Raw genomic sequence first — 15,230 nt, 5'->3', positions numbered from 1 at the left:
ACTACTTAGCTTGCTCGGATGACATTTCAATGCTCATTTAAAAAGCCACCGGTATTTGATTAGCCCATAGGACGAAATGCTTCCGGCTTGATAGCAATTGTGAAACAATGGCTTGTGGCTAATGTAAGACAATTGTGTGGTTTGAACCATATGAGCAATGAAAATTTTGTACCTTAGTCCATGGGATCATCAAATTGCACTTCTCCCCCACATTGACTAAGTACCTCCCCCTATCACCATGCATCCTTTTGCATTGCATTTTCCATTCCTCCCCCTTGCTAATGGCATCATTTACTCCAAACTATTTGCTTGCTTTTAGGGTACATTTCTCCCCCTTTGTCATCAAACACCTAAAAGCTTCATAACCACTAGCAACAAAGAGCATTAGTAGCAAAGTGAATTAACTTGGTGAGAGGTGTTTTACCTACCCATGCCTCCCTATATCATTTATCTCTTAACCTTTGGGAGTTATGGCTTGGTCTTCTTCCCTTGTCCAATCTTTCTTGATCAATTGATACCAATTGTAAGGTTAATTGCAATGTGTATCATCTTGATATCAAAGGATTGAGTGTATTACCATATGGACTAAGGGAGTGTGACTACAACAAATATCACTTTGAAAGCATGTTAGTCACAAAAACACAAGTTATAGAGTTAGATCTCCCTAAATGTGTGCAATAGTGTTTGAATCACCTAACCAAATGTATGCACTTGTATTTCACATAGTGGGGATCAAACTCTACAACTTGAAAAACATGGCACCAATTGAAACAACATACCTTTGTTGAATTTGAGATACCACTTGTAAGATTTTTTTTGTGGATGGTGGTACCATTTTGAAGTGCATGTGCCATGCAAGAGTGGTGCATTTCACACCAAGATTAAGCTCATGTAGAATGCTTCAAGAATAATTATTAGTACTACCATATGAAATTTCTAGGAAGCCATATCAAATGAAAGACCAATAGTAAAGATAAGATCATGCAATCCTAGAGAGGCATTGAGCTACAATGATGCATGAAGTATATCAAATGAAATTGAGATCATCCTTTTACCTTGCTCATTACCTCATATGTAGGGGAGGAGAATTTGGGTCACTAATCTTTAATCCATAACTTGGCTTTACTTTCATCTTTGCATGATGCATCCCTACTCATGCATCCCAAACCTTGTCAAGCCTCCAAATTCCCCGTCGCACTTGTTTTGGTGCCTAAGTCTTAGGGACCCAAATATTTTGAGAGCCATCCATGGTATGAATAATATCCTTGGGCACCCAAATAGGCCGGTTCCATCCATATATTCTCCACCCAATGACATGAGCCACCACTTTGCCATTCTTCTTCTTTTCAAGTATGTAGTGGTTGCTCTTTTGCTTGTTCTTGTGGGTGGGCTTGGTGTACATGTACGAAGCCTTCAAGTATGGAGTTGTGTTTTTCTTGATCCCCTTAGCCTTCTTGTGTCCCTTCTTGCTCTTGTTCAAGTTCTTGGGCTTGCCATTTTCTTTGCCCTTTTCCTTGCCCTCTTTCTCCTTGCATTGGTAAGACTTGTGGCCTTCTTTGCAACACTTGAAGCAAGTCACGGTTTCTCCCTTCTCAAGTTTCTTCACGCCCGCGGAGGTGTTATCTTGAAAAGGTTGGACTTGCTCTTGAGTGTACTTTCCTTTGAGCCGCCTCAAGTCCGCCATTAGCCTTTCTACCTCTTGTTTAAGCTCATCATTTTCCTTGGCAATGAGATCATCACATGTTTCTATAATCACATCCTCATTGCAAGGGGTTAGATCACAAGAGGTAGACGCATCTACCTTGACAATGGAAATAGCACAAGGAATATTGCAAGGAAAAGATTTATCCGATGATGATTCACTTCTAGATTCAAGACTCTCATATTTCATTTTAAGCTCTTCATGCTCATTGTCTAACAAATTATATTTGTTTAGCAAGTTATCATATCTTGAGACAAATGAAGCATGAAGTTTTTCTTTAGCCTTGAGAGTTTTGATTTCTTCATTTTGTTTAGTGAGATATTCTTGTTGATTATGGAGAAGTGTCGTCATCTCACTAATTTCATCGGTTTCAACATCGGATTCATCATTTGAGGAGGAGTCATCACTTACATCGTTATTACTTAGTGCCATAAGACACATGGGTGGTGGTGATAATCTCCGAGGGCGATGGGTGGTGGAGCTCTTGGAATTTTTCTTGTGACTTGAGCTTTCACCACTTTTCCTGGGCTTATAGATGGCGGAGAGAGCTTGGGATCTTGACTTGTTCTTTTTCTTCGTCATCTTCTCCATCCCAACCGCACTCCCTCTAATGAGTGTTTTGTACCTAAGCTCATAGAGCTCATGTACATGCTCGGCAATCTTGCGGTGGTGGTATGGCACGGCCCTTGGATATTATTCATCACGTGAACTTGATTCATCATCACTATCTTCCTCATCCTCTTCTTTTTGTTCACTTGAGCTTGATGAGTCTTGTCGCCTTGGTTGATTTTTGCATGAATGCTTGGCGGCAAGACTTTTGCAGCTTGAAGAAGAGGTGGACTCTTGCTCCTTCTTTGTCATTCCCATACTATACTCATGGGCAATGATTTGATTGATGACTTGGTTGGGTGTAAGCTTGACCAAGTCTTCTTTTTGCAAGAGTGTGTTGATGATGTCGTAGTCGGGCTTGCGAAGGCTTCAGAGAATCTTGCGGTTAATTTCCTCATCTTTAACTTGATTGAGACCTAAGGCATTAATTTCATTGACAAGAGTGTTTAATCGTGAGTACATGTCATGAGCATTTTCATTTGGAAGTTGCTTAAAGCTACTAAGCTCCTCGCCGAGAATATGATATTTTTGATTGGCAACATCCTTTGTGCCCTCATGATTCTCGACAATTTGCTTCCATAGCTTATGAGCATTTTCATTAGCAAAAACACGATTAAACACACTATCACATAATGAGGACAATAGAATTGATTTAACAATGGCATCATATTGTCTCTCGGCCTTATTCTCATTTTTCATGCCTAATTCAGTGACATGCCAAACATCAAGCCCACAGGCTTGGAGATGTGCTTGCATAAGCACTTTCCATCGTGGAAAACTCGTGCCATCGAAAAATGGAACCCTATTGGTACTCATTCCTTCCCCGGACATGATACTCACGCGACGGTGAAGTCGACGGGTCTCCTACGAGCTTTCTCACAAATTTACCAATGGAATTGGCTAATCCTCGTAAGAGGTGTGAGACCAGGCTCTGATACTAATTGTAAGGATCGGGTGCTCTAGCCTAAGAGGGGGAGGCTGATTTGTCTGCTCTGGTGCTCGGCCGATGAAGAGTTGCCGATGAAGAGTCCGGATCCTCTTCTCCTCCCTTGATTTCATCGGCAACTCTTCATCGGCCGAGCACCAGAGCAGACAAATCAGCATCTTCGAAGCATATTCCTCTAGTCTATTGGACGGGCTCCATCGGCCGATTCTGACCCTGTTCAACTTTTGGTTTCTTCCAAATCGGCCACTCCCCCTTCACAAAAATCACATTCCTTGACACATGTCAAAAAACGGTGTCAACACATGCCCCCTAGTTTCGGAGTAATTTATTTTGTTCTGAAACTATTTCAACCCACAATCGTCCTTCTGCTCCAATTAGCATTTAGAGTCACTCCTCGTACTCTGTGCACATGGCTTACTCAGTACAACAGGGTAAAACTCTTCTTTGCCCATGGCCTTTTGCCTTCCATCCGTGCAAACCCAACGCGCCGATTCACCTTCCGTCTTTTCACCTACCCAGACTGGGCCACAAATATCACCCTTCGGCCTTGTATCGGCAACAAGCCTCCATTAGCTACAGCACCTCCTTTCTTCCTCCTTCAGTAAAAACCCTAAGTCTTTCTGTAGCAATGGCGGGTATCAAGTGCTCCGACAAGGGTCCTTCCGATGCCCCTCCGGCGATCCGCCGTCGGTTGGGGTAAGCTTCTCCCCTTTACCCCAAATCACCAGATTCTGGCTTAGTTCTAATCTCTAATCTTTGCACAACGACGACGCCTCCTCTTCCTCGGACTCCTCCGATTCGGAGGGGCCCCCTTGTCCTGGCATTCCCGAGGGCACTAAGGAGTACATCCATCAGCTCCTTCGCGAGAAGGACGAGGCTCGGCAGAACTACTCCCAGGAGACCATTAGGTCTCAACGCCTCGCTTCCGAATTGGAGGCGGCACAAGGCGACCGAGCCATTGTCCGGGCCCAACTTACCGCCACCGACTCCAAGGTCGCCTGTAAGTCACTTCTTCGAAAGCATTGTCCCCTTCGTCTTTCCGACTTTTTCTCTGATACTTTGCTTCAGTCCTGGAATCACAGGTCCAAATCCTCCACGTCGCAGCAGCCACCGCCACCGGGTCGGTGAACGCTCACGATAACACCATTGCCGCCCGCCCACGAGACATCCCCAACCGTGTCCGGGAGGTCGCCGGTCATGGGATCCGCTGTGGCGCCGTTGTGGCCCTTGCCACAGCCCAATTCCAGTCCAGGCATGACTTCTTGCAAGTCAAACCGGTCCACCTCCAGCTGGGCAGTGAAGACTGGTGGGCCTTCAAGGAGTTCGCCGACGACATGGAGATGGCAGCCGCCGTCATCTCCGAAGATGTTAGCATAGAGGCGGTCATCGTCAATGTCTTTGTCGATGATTAGATTTCTAGGAGTAGCATCTTTCTAGAAATAGCCTTTTGCTGTATCGGCCAGATCAACTAATCGGCCCTTCTATAAACAATATTATTAATGAAGTATTTCTTTCTCTTGTTAACTTTCACTACAACCTTTCAATTGATAATTCAAAAAATCAACTTTGACCTGAATCTGAACAATTTGGTTTGTGTAGATTTTTTGCACTAAGGGCAATATATGTCATATTGGCCATTACAATTCAACCGATAACTTGAATCAATCATCTACGCATCCACTTAAACACTAGGGTAATACTTCTTCAAATATTTTCTATTAAGAGTTCTAGAATATTCTTCCCCTTCGAGCGTCTCCAAAATGTAAGCATTGCCAGGAACGCATCTGCTTATTCTAAATGGTCCCTCCCACGTTGGAGACCATTTGCCGAATTTTGAACTCTTTGTTCCTATCGGCAAAATCAACTTCTAAACTAATTCTCCTTACTCAAAGGCTTTGGCTTTTACCTTTTTGTCATACCATCAGCCAATTCTGGCTTTGTTCGCCTCAACGTTCACAAGAGCCTTCAGCATATGGCCAGCCAAATCTTCCAATTCATCTTTCATCAGAACAGAATATTCATCGGCCGTCAACTGATCCTGAAACGTGACACGTCGTGAATCAAGCTTCAACTCCCATGAGAAAATAGCTTCATGCCCATATACCAAATGATATGGAGACACTTTTGTAGCACCATGACAGGCCATTCTGTATGCCCACAAAGCTTCATTAAGCACAATATGCCACTTCCTAGGATATTCATCAACTTTCCTCTTAATCACCTTAATGACTCCTTTATTAGATGTTTCTGCTTGACCATTAGCTTGAGTATAATATAGAGAATAATTCAGCAATTTAATCCCCATTCCAGTAGCAAATTCTTCAAACTCATCTGATGTAAACATAGTACCCTGATCGGTCGTAATGGTCTGTGGAATACCAAACCGATAGATAATATATTCCTTGACAAATTCAATCATCTCATTCGATGTAACATTTTTTATAGAAATTACTTCAACCCATTTGGTGAAATAATCAGTGGCCACCAAAATGAACTTATGATTCTTGCTAGACGGTGGGTATATCTGACTGATTAAGTCAATTCCCCATCCTCTAAATAGCCATGGTTTGATTATGGGATTCATGGCCGACGTAGGAGCTCTTTGCACGTTTCCAAACTTCTGACATTCTTAGCAACCTCTTTAATATGTGAAGCAATCTTCTAATATTGTTGACCAAAAATACCCATTTATCCTAATCACCCATGTCATCTTATAGACCGATTGATGGGATCCACAGACGCCTTCATGAATTTCACCCATTAATACCTTTGCTTCTTCTATATCGATACATTTGAGCAAAACTCCATCAATCATCCGATAATTCAAATCTTCCTCCAATAGTACATACTTGATTGCTTGGAATCTGATTTTTCTGTCCACTTTCTTGGAGGGATCTTTTAAATAATCAATAATCTCCTTCCTCCAATCATCGGCTATTAATTCCAAAGCCATCACTCCTTCTATCGGCCGATATCCTGAAGCATGTTGAGCCAGCCGATTTGCATCACTGTTATGAAATTTTGGCACATGCTCAATAGTCAACTTCTTGAATTCTCTCAGCAATTGGAGACATTCTTCATGATATAATCGCAAAATATCATCTTTGCACTCATATTCTCCAATTAACTAATTAATTACTAGCATAGAATCTCCAAAAATTTCAACAGCATCGGCCTTAATTTCTCGAAGTAATTGAATCCCTTTGAGAATAGCACGATACTTAGCTTGATTATTGGTTGCGGATGCCTCAATTGAAAATGAAAACTCAAAATTTGCTCCTCGAGAGGAAATCAGCACCAATTCCAGAACCATTCTCACATGAAGATCCATCAAAGAACAAAGTCCAAGGAACAAGATCTACCAAGCTTAGCTCTGGCCTACAATATTGTATGACAAAATTGGCTACGGCTTGACCCTTAACTGCTTCAGCTGATTCGTACCTCAAATCAAATTCTGACAAGGCCAAAATCCATTTTCCTATTCTCCCATTTAAAATTGGCAGCGAGAGCATGTATTTAATGACATCATCCTTGCTCACGACAACACACTTAGTCGATAATAAATAATGTCTAAGCATAGTACAAGAAAAATATAAGCAAAGACATAATCTTTCGACGGGAGAATACCTGGTTTCAGCATCCAGCAACCTTCTGCTCACAAAATATATAGCTCTTTCCTTTCCCTCAAATTCTTGAATAATGGCCGATCCGATAGCACGTTCATCAGTCGATAAATATAATCTAAACGGCTTGTGCTTTTGGGGAGGAACCAATACTGGAGGATTTACCAAATAATGTTTGATTTCATCCAATACCTTATGATGTTCATCTTCCCATACAAACTCCTGATCGGCCTTCAACTTCGGTAAAGAGCTGAACGGCTGAATTTTTCCAAATAGATTAGATATAAACCTTCGAATAAAATTAATCTTGCCGATCAATGACTGAAGTTCAACCTTTGTCGTAGGGGCTTCGACTTTGTCAATGGCTGATATAGTCTCCTGGCTAATTTCAATCCCTCGCTCATGTACCATAAAACCCAAGAATTGGCCAGCTGATACACCAAAGGCACATTTATTCGGATTCATCTTCAAACCATGCCTTTTTGTGCATTCCAAAGCTCTACGCAGATCGGCCAAATGCTCTTGGTACCCCCCTTGACTTCACAACTACATCATCATTATATATTTCCACAACTTTGCCGATGAGTTCATGAAAAATATAATTCATGGCTCTTTGATACGTAGCACCGGCATTTTTCAGTCCGAAGGTCATGACTACCCATTCGAACAAACCAAGATGTCCTAGACATCTAAACACAGTCTTGTGGATGTCTTCTTCTGCCATAAAAATTTGATTGTATCCAGCATTGCCATCCATAAAACTGATCACCTTGTGCCCAACAGCGGCATCCACCAACATATCGGCTATCGGCATAGGGTAACCATCCATCGGTGTAGCCTTGTTGAGATCCCTGAAATCAATGCACACTCGTAATTTGTCATTCTTTTTGTAAACAGGAACAACATTAGAAATCCATTCGGCATAATGACATTGCCGAATAAAGTTAGCTTCAATTAACCGTGTAATTTCGGCCTTTATATCTGGCAAAATCTTAGGATTGCATCGTCTTGCTCCTTGTTGGTATGGCCGATACCCCAGTTTTATAGGTAAAAGATGTTCCACAATAGATCTATCCAAGCCAGGCATCTCATAGTATTCCCAAGCAAAGCAATCTTTGTATTCTTTTAATAAACTCTTCAATTCCTGCTTGTATTCGGGATCTAAATTGGCACTAATAAACGTCGGCCTTGGTCAGTCACCATCTCCAATATCGATTTCCTCTAATAAATCGGCCGACGTAAACTCATGCCCTAATTTTCCTTCTTCTTCTAGAAACTCATCCATTAGGAACCTTCTGAAGAACCGACTGCTTGGATTGGTGTGGAACTGTTACTGGCCGATTCATCATCGGCCTTAGCCTTAACACGCCAGACTTGCGATTTGACTCCTCTCTTGTTTAGAGTCTGTTCTTGCTCTTCCTCTATGATCTCCAGTTGACGTAGCCTCTAAACACGTCTCTTCTGAGACCTGGTCAAACCTCCTGGACACCACTGAGATTGACCTGTACAATCAGGTTCACGCTCTGGATCTCTCGGCATCGGCTGATCGTCTTGCACTCTATCATCGGCCATCTGTTCCAGCCGATCGTGTGCGTGTACTCTTCTTCCAGTAGGATCACGTAGCATGGTCCTGCCCCCCAATCGATCATGCACCGATACCTTTTTTCCTAGCCGATCATATACAGGAGTGTGCTCACGTCGATAGGGTTCATCAACATGACGTGGCTTCTTATATGATCGGCTGTCTTGACCATTGCATTCGGGACAATCATAAGCCGATGGCAATGTCAACCCTTCTTTCCAGCAGTAAACAAAGAAAAGAAACCTCCAATGATCTTTCTCAAGATGTGCTTCCTCTTCTTTGCGCTACCGCCTTTCACGTTCATGCTAAAACTTGTTCAACAGCATTTGAGATGTGACACGTCTACGTGGCGCCGATGAATGTTCAGCTTCATCCAGTGGACCCTTCCCTTTGACCTCATCGGCCGCTATCTGTGCTTTGGGATCAACAGCTCCAGATTTCTTGGCCGATGATGATGTCAAAATCTTGGTTTGAGAAGGACCTTTGTCTCTAGCCACATCAACCATGTTTGTAGCGAAAGGATGCCCATCAATCTTCATCATCTTTTTGGGAGTCTCAAATTTCAACCTCCCTTGCTCGAAAGCCATTTGAATTTGCTTCCGGAAGACCTTGAATTCATTTGTATCATGCGACGTGGCATTGTGCCACTTGCAATACTTCATGTTCTTGAGCTCGTCCTCCGACGGGATCTTGTGATATGACTTCAGCTTGATCAACCCTTCCGACAATAACAAGTCGAAGATCTTGTCATTCTTGGTGATGTCAAACCCATATGTCTTAGGCTCTTTCTTTCCGAACGGACATGTCACCGGCTTCTTGCTGTTCTGTATCCACTCAGCCGATGCGACTGTCTCTTGCTCCTCTTCAGAATCATCATTCGTAGAATATTCTACATAGTTTATCTTTTTTTGAAAAGGCTTTTTGGACTTGTAAGATCGAGTCTCTCCTGACATCCTGGCTGCAATCTGGCTAATGCTCTCAAATTCTTGAGACACATACTTGTCTTTAATGTGTGGCAGGAGCCCATTAAATGCCACTTCTGCCAACTGCTAATCGGTCAAAACCAGACTGTAGCATCGGTTCTTAACATCTCTGAATCTTTGAATGAAAGGAGCAACCGATTCATCGTTCCTCTGCCTTAAGCCAGTCAAATCGGTCAACTTTAATTCAGTAATCCCAGAGTAGAAGAATTGATGAAATTGTCTCTCTAAATCGGCCCAATACAATATGGAGTTTGCTGGCAAGGTGGTGAACCAAGCAAAGGCTGATCTAGACAAAGACAAGGAGAACAACCTAACTCTGAGAGCGTCATGGTTGCCTGCATCTCCGAACTGTAAAAGGAACTTGTTGATGTGTTCCATTGTGGAAACCTCTCCCTGTCCTGAGAACGTGAAGTCAAGCATCTTGTATTTGTGTGGGAGAGGAATCTGATTGTAAGCCAAACTGCTCCCTCATCACTTCAGCTATCTTTGTGTTCAAATCAACTTGCTGATCAACTGCTGGCATCTATTGAGGAGAAGCCGTGGTCTCCATATTTGTCATCATTGCAAGTTGTTGAGCTATATGATTCATCAGCTGTTCAGCCGATTGCATCTGATGTGTCTGTTGAGCTACCCGATTGGGTATCTGCTGAGTCATCGTCAGCTGTGGAGCCGATGGACTAGCCGATTGCTGACCAGTAGTATCCATGAACGGCACATTGACATATCACAATTGTCAAGTCGCTTGATCATGGAAAACCCAGTTGACTCTTTTCTGGTGAGGGGATTGTCAAAACAAAATCTCTGTAGGAAACTGGGGTTGGAGCATGATTGCGAGACGCTGCTGCGGGGTCATCGGCGGTGGCGCCAATGCATTGGATTGTGCAGCCATCTGCGGACTCAATGTGCCCTGTGCATTCAGCTGTGCTGTTGATGCATTCTGTTCAGATCCCATCGGCTGGGTGGCCGATGGATCAGGTTGAGAGGTCATCGGCTGAGAAGCCGATGCATTAAATTGTGCCTTGACTGGTGTGGTAAAGAAATCTGGATGCATACCATATCCAGTCATCGGATTCCATCCTTTAGGAAAGACGAACGCAGACCCATCTTGCACAGATGTGGTGATAGGCGGAGTAGTTGAGTAGATAGGATCTGTTGTAGCCACAGATGCTGTAGCAGTAGTTTGTGGCGGCATCTGACTGTTGCTCGTTCCTGCCTGGCTATTTTGAGCCGACAGAGCTACTGCCATAGACACTTCCAAGGGGACATATTGCATCTGATCTGGTTGTAGGTAGCAAGGACCCATGCACCCTGGAAATGTGCCTTTAGCAAAAATCTTGACCACCGCGTTGTGTACTGTGTTACCCATGACTATTGCACTTCTGATAAACACTTGCGCCATAGCTTGCCCAACCGCATCCATCATCTTGTTATCACGTTGAGCTTCTATCAACGGTTGGAAGGATGGAAGATCAAACTTCTTAATGACACCACCAGATCTGGTGATGCTGTATGACTTGAGGCATTCACGTTTAAACTTCTCCACAAGCTCTTCATATTCCTTCTTTTGTTCTTCTTTGAGCTTGTCTTCAGGAACAAGGACATAGTTTTCCCCATTGACCTCAGATTTATCAGTAATATCTATCATGTTGAAGCTTTCGGTTCCACTAGGCGTGCCAAAAGATGTGTTGACGCAAAAATCAACACACTGGAATCCGAGGGCAAGTGTTCGCCAAGCTCCGGAAAGTCAACCAAGTGTGCCAGTCAATTTGACCTGAAATTGACAAGGGAGAAAACAAAGTCAAATTCGAGAGCGTATCGACTGGGATTCCAAATATCTCTCACACAGGCATATCGGCAAGCTCTGCCGATACAGTAAACGACAAAAAGATATTAAATGTGAGCAAACGAGCACGTCGGCAGGATCAGCCGATGCACTAAACGACAAAACCGGCTTGAAAGTAGCCGATTACACGTATATAACAAAATTTAAGCTACGAATGTGCAACTTAGATGATGTAAACTAAAAACAAATCTAAACCGGCTCTTGAGATAACAAAAGTGTTACTGCAAAACCTAAAGCCGATCTAATATGTTTTTAGCGGATAGATCTGATAATGGCCAAAAAGCATAGGAAAACCTACAAATCTAGCTGATATCGATAAATTGTGAATAAATCTAGACGAGACGACAGCGATACGACCGGAAGTCAAAGCCTAGATCAACTCGATAACTTTTGAATAGATTTGAACGAAGCCACAGCGATGCGCCCAGTATCTAAAGCTCAAATATACTCAATAAAACGAAAACTCACCAGCAAACCAAGTCACTCGAATGTGAGGTGTCCTTGATCAACTTGAAAGAACTCGTCGAAAAAGAAAAGAAAAAGGCGAAGTCGCCAAAAAGTGCAAAGGAATTGTAAATTGTTGTTGTATTGGATGTGTATCAAGATTTTCCGGTCCCTTACAACTGATATTTATAGCCTAGCGCTATCGAGTCCTAGCCGATTACGGCAAACATTACTTGACCTAAAAGAAAAGACTTACTAAAGATAAACTACTTTATATATTACAACTGAATCCTCAAGATTCTCGTAGAGTCCGGATCCTCTTCTCCTCCCTTGATTTCATCGGCAACTCTTCATCGGCCGAGCACCAGAGCGGATAAATCAGCATCTTCGAAGCATATTCCTCTGGTCTATCGGACGGGCTCCATCGGCCGATTCCAACCCTGTTCAACTTTTGGATTCTTCCAAATCGGCCACTCCCTTCACAAAAATCACCTTCCTTGACACATGTCAAAAATGGTGTCAACAACACTAAGCTAAACATAAATGTTTATTTGCAACACGAGCCATTTTTTTCTTGCTGTCATTTATTGTTTTAATTAGCATAAACATTAATACATTTTTTCATCCCGTAAACATTAATACATTTTTTCATCAATTTTGGTGTGTTACTGATCATCTTTTCATTAATAATTGCAGGATGGCGCACCCCACATTTCCCCTACTGGAGATGTTCTACGACTCCAAGCATCGAGCACACGTCGTAGTTGACCACGGTGAGGTGTGTTTTTTTGTTAAAGAGTACTTCAGCTTGTAATCTTTTGTGTCCTCTAATGCCTCTTTTTTCCCATTTCATTTGCTGCAGCCACTACGTTCACGTACCCACTCCCCACTAAGGTGGGATGCGAGGTACGTGCGGTACCTTTGCCGTGCAGGGATGCTACCTCTTGCTAGGGTTGTGTGTGCAAGTCTCCCAACGATGGATGCGCCCCTACTGAGTGCTTTTGTTGACCGTTGGAGGCCGGAGACACATAGCTTCCATTTGCCTTGTGGGGAGGTCACTATCACTATGCAGGATGTGGCGATGATTGTTGGACTCCCTTTGGAGGGAAATGCAGTTACAGGCATCATACAGACTGATGGATGGAGGGATATGGTAGAAGCACTGGTTGGGATCCGGCCACCAGAACCACCTGAGGGAGTAAAGGACAGGAAGATCTCAAGGGTTAGCTAGGCTTGGTTGAAGCAGAATTTCAACCATTGTCCTCAAGGAGCCCCTCAGGATGTCGTAGAGCGCCATGCCCGTGTATGGTTGTGGCACCTATTTGGAGGATTCTTGTTTCCTGATGGTTCCGGGAATACTATCTCATGGATGATCCTTCCAATTCTAGGACAACAGTGGAAAAACATTGCTCAGTACAGTTGGGGGTCGGCAGCACTTGCCTGGTTGTACCGACAGCTATGTGATGCATGCCGATGAGTTGCAAATGACTCTAACCTTGGAGGTTGTGCGTACCTCTTGCAAATATGGATTTGGGAGCGGCTTCCAGTCGGCCGCCCTTACCGGGGGGGCTTGAGGTATGAATTAAGATCCTAAGATCATTTTGGTTACTTGCATGCTATTTGGTTAATGTATGAACTAATTATCTCATTTGTAGGCATGGCCGCACTATGATGAGTCCAGGCCGACCATTGCTTATTCCTGGAAGAACGTGTGAGCCGAAAGAGGGGATCCTCTACATCACTATGTGCGGTACATGGATGACCTAGATTGCCTCAAACAAAATCAGGTATAAGTATGGTCATCCGAGTTGGTGGTTAAATTTATTTGTGCTTACTCGTACTAATTTTGAACTTCTTCATATATCTTCTAGACACCATACGATAGAGACGAGCTGGAGGAAATGGGCCTAAGCGACATGTGCACACGAGACAACCAATTGTGGAGGAGTCGCGTGCCTTTGATTTTCTTCTTTGTAGTAGAGCTCCACTTGCCGCACTGTGTGAAGAGACAATTCTCAAGATTGCAAGAATTTCCTCCAGAGCCTATTTCAACATCTCAAAACTTGCACAAGTATGTTTCCTGCCGTCTAGGTCATTTGTGATTTCGAAATACTTAGTTTGTACCATAACTTTGAAAAGGCAATTTTTCTATTTTGCCAGAGTTGATAGGAAGAAACGGTACACGGAGAATAATTGGCGAGTGAAACACGCGGTGCCACTTGCGCAATGGGAAGAAAGGCAAAGGATGGATCCTGAATCTGGCCCTGCACATAGGCACAACCACTACAAAGAGTACCTTCGTTGGTTTCATTCCGTGGCAAGAGTTTCAGTGAAGCCTCCCCGAGAAAATCTGCCTATAGAAGACCGTGCAGACACAAATGATGACGATGATATCATCAACGAGTACGATGACATCACTCGTGAGGGAGTTTAGCCGGAGAGGGCCCCTTTGCAGAACTAGATGGTAAAGCAAGCAATTTTTTTTCGAAGTGTAAGCAATAGCTGTCTAACTCAGAAGTTTCAGGCATAGTAACTCGGCCGTCTCGCTAACGAAGCTGGTGTTGCAATGGCACATGCTAGACAAGGAGGAAACGGAGGGGGGACACCTACGGGCATTTGCCGAGGTTAGTTCTTTCGTACTTAATTGGAATAGCTTCACATTCGGCTTAATACCTTGTAATGATTTTGGTTTTGCAAAACAGAGGGTCCGCCGGAGTTGCAAGCGGATGGCCGCAAAGCTAAATTGCATGGCTGCGCCGGACCAGGCTTTCGCACCTGGGGCACATGTTCCTGGAGGTTCTATTGTGCATCACACCTCTTCGACCACAAGGACCCCAGTTCACTACGGCACGATAACAGCTAGAACTCCTTCGTGTTCGACATCGAGAACGGGCTCACGTGCCGCCTCTAGGGGAAAAGCTATACAAGAGCCAGAAGACACAGACAACTCTGACGCGCAAAGTGACTCAAGAGAAGAGGACCCGGACTTTGAGGTTCTTCGGATGTCACAGATGTTCGATGCTCCTCCTGGCACGCAGACTCAGGGAGAATCCAGCCAGGTACATTTTGCACTCATTCATTGTTGAATTAAACAAAATGATATGGTTTAGTGTAGCGAAAGTACATAATCAATTTTCGAACCATGCAGGCCTTCCAGACTCCAGCGCCTCGACGTCGTCCACGTGACCGAACCGATGTTGGTAGCGTCAATGTCTTGCCCACAGAGCCTGGATGCGAACGCCGCCATCACCCTCCATTCACCCCACCCGAGCAACGCCGTCGCCGCCGTTAGATGCCCATTGCACTCTCTATGCAAGTATCATTTATGTGTGTTGATCTCATGAAACCTAGACAAAACATTCCGTGTGTGATGCACTCTTTGTACGCGTGTTGAACTTGCACTCTTTGTGATCTACTTAGATCCGTGTGTGATGCACTCTTTGTATGGATTTGTACTATGAAACCTATAAGACGTGTTTTACTAGTCTTTGTGATGCA

General features: G+C 43.7%; 1 long non-coding RNA gene across 2 annotated transcripts in view; it reads left to right on the top strand.

Annotated features, from left to right (window-relative positions):
* Positions 1-15,230, top strand: part of LOC120640149 — a 24,262-nt gene extending 9,032 nt beyond the window's left edge. Inside the window, exons 2-9 of one of the 2 annotated variants that reach the window (XR_005661751.1) lie at positions 12,429-12,505; positions 12,595-13,307; positions 13,388-13,519; positions 13,604-13,803; positions 13,893-14,196; positions 14,257-14,356; positions 14,435-14,791; positions 14,881-15,230. This is a non-coding gene — a long non-coding RNA (uncharacterized LOC120640149). Of the gene's footprint in view, positions 1-12,428; positions 12,511-12,594; positions 13,308-13,387; positions 13,520-13,603; positions 13,804-13,892; positions 14,197-14,256; positions 14,357-14,434; positions 14,792-14,880 lie in introns of both variants that reach the window. The other variant, XR_005661750.1, reaches the window with a different exon arrangement.

This window comes from Panicum virgatum, chromosome 7K, assembly GCF_016808335.1.
Source record: "Panicum virgatum strain AP13 chromosome 7K, P.virgatum_v5, whole genome shotgun sequence".
Taxonomy (NCBI): domain Eukaryota; kingdom Viridiplantae; phylum Streptophyta; class Magnoliopsida; order Poales; family Poaceae; genus Panicum; species Panicum virgatum.
This window is presented reverse-complemented; position numbering and strand designations above follow the sequence as displayed.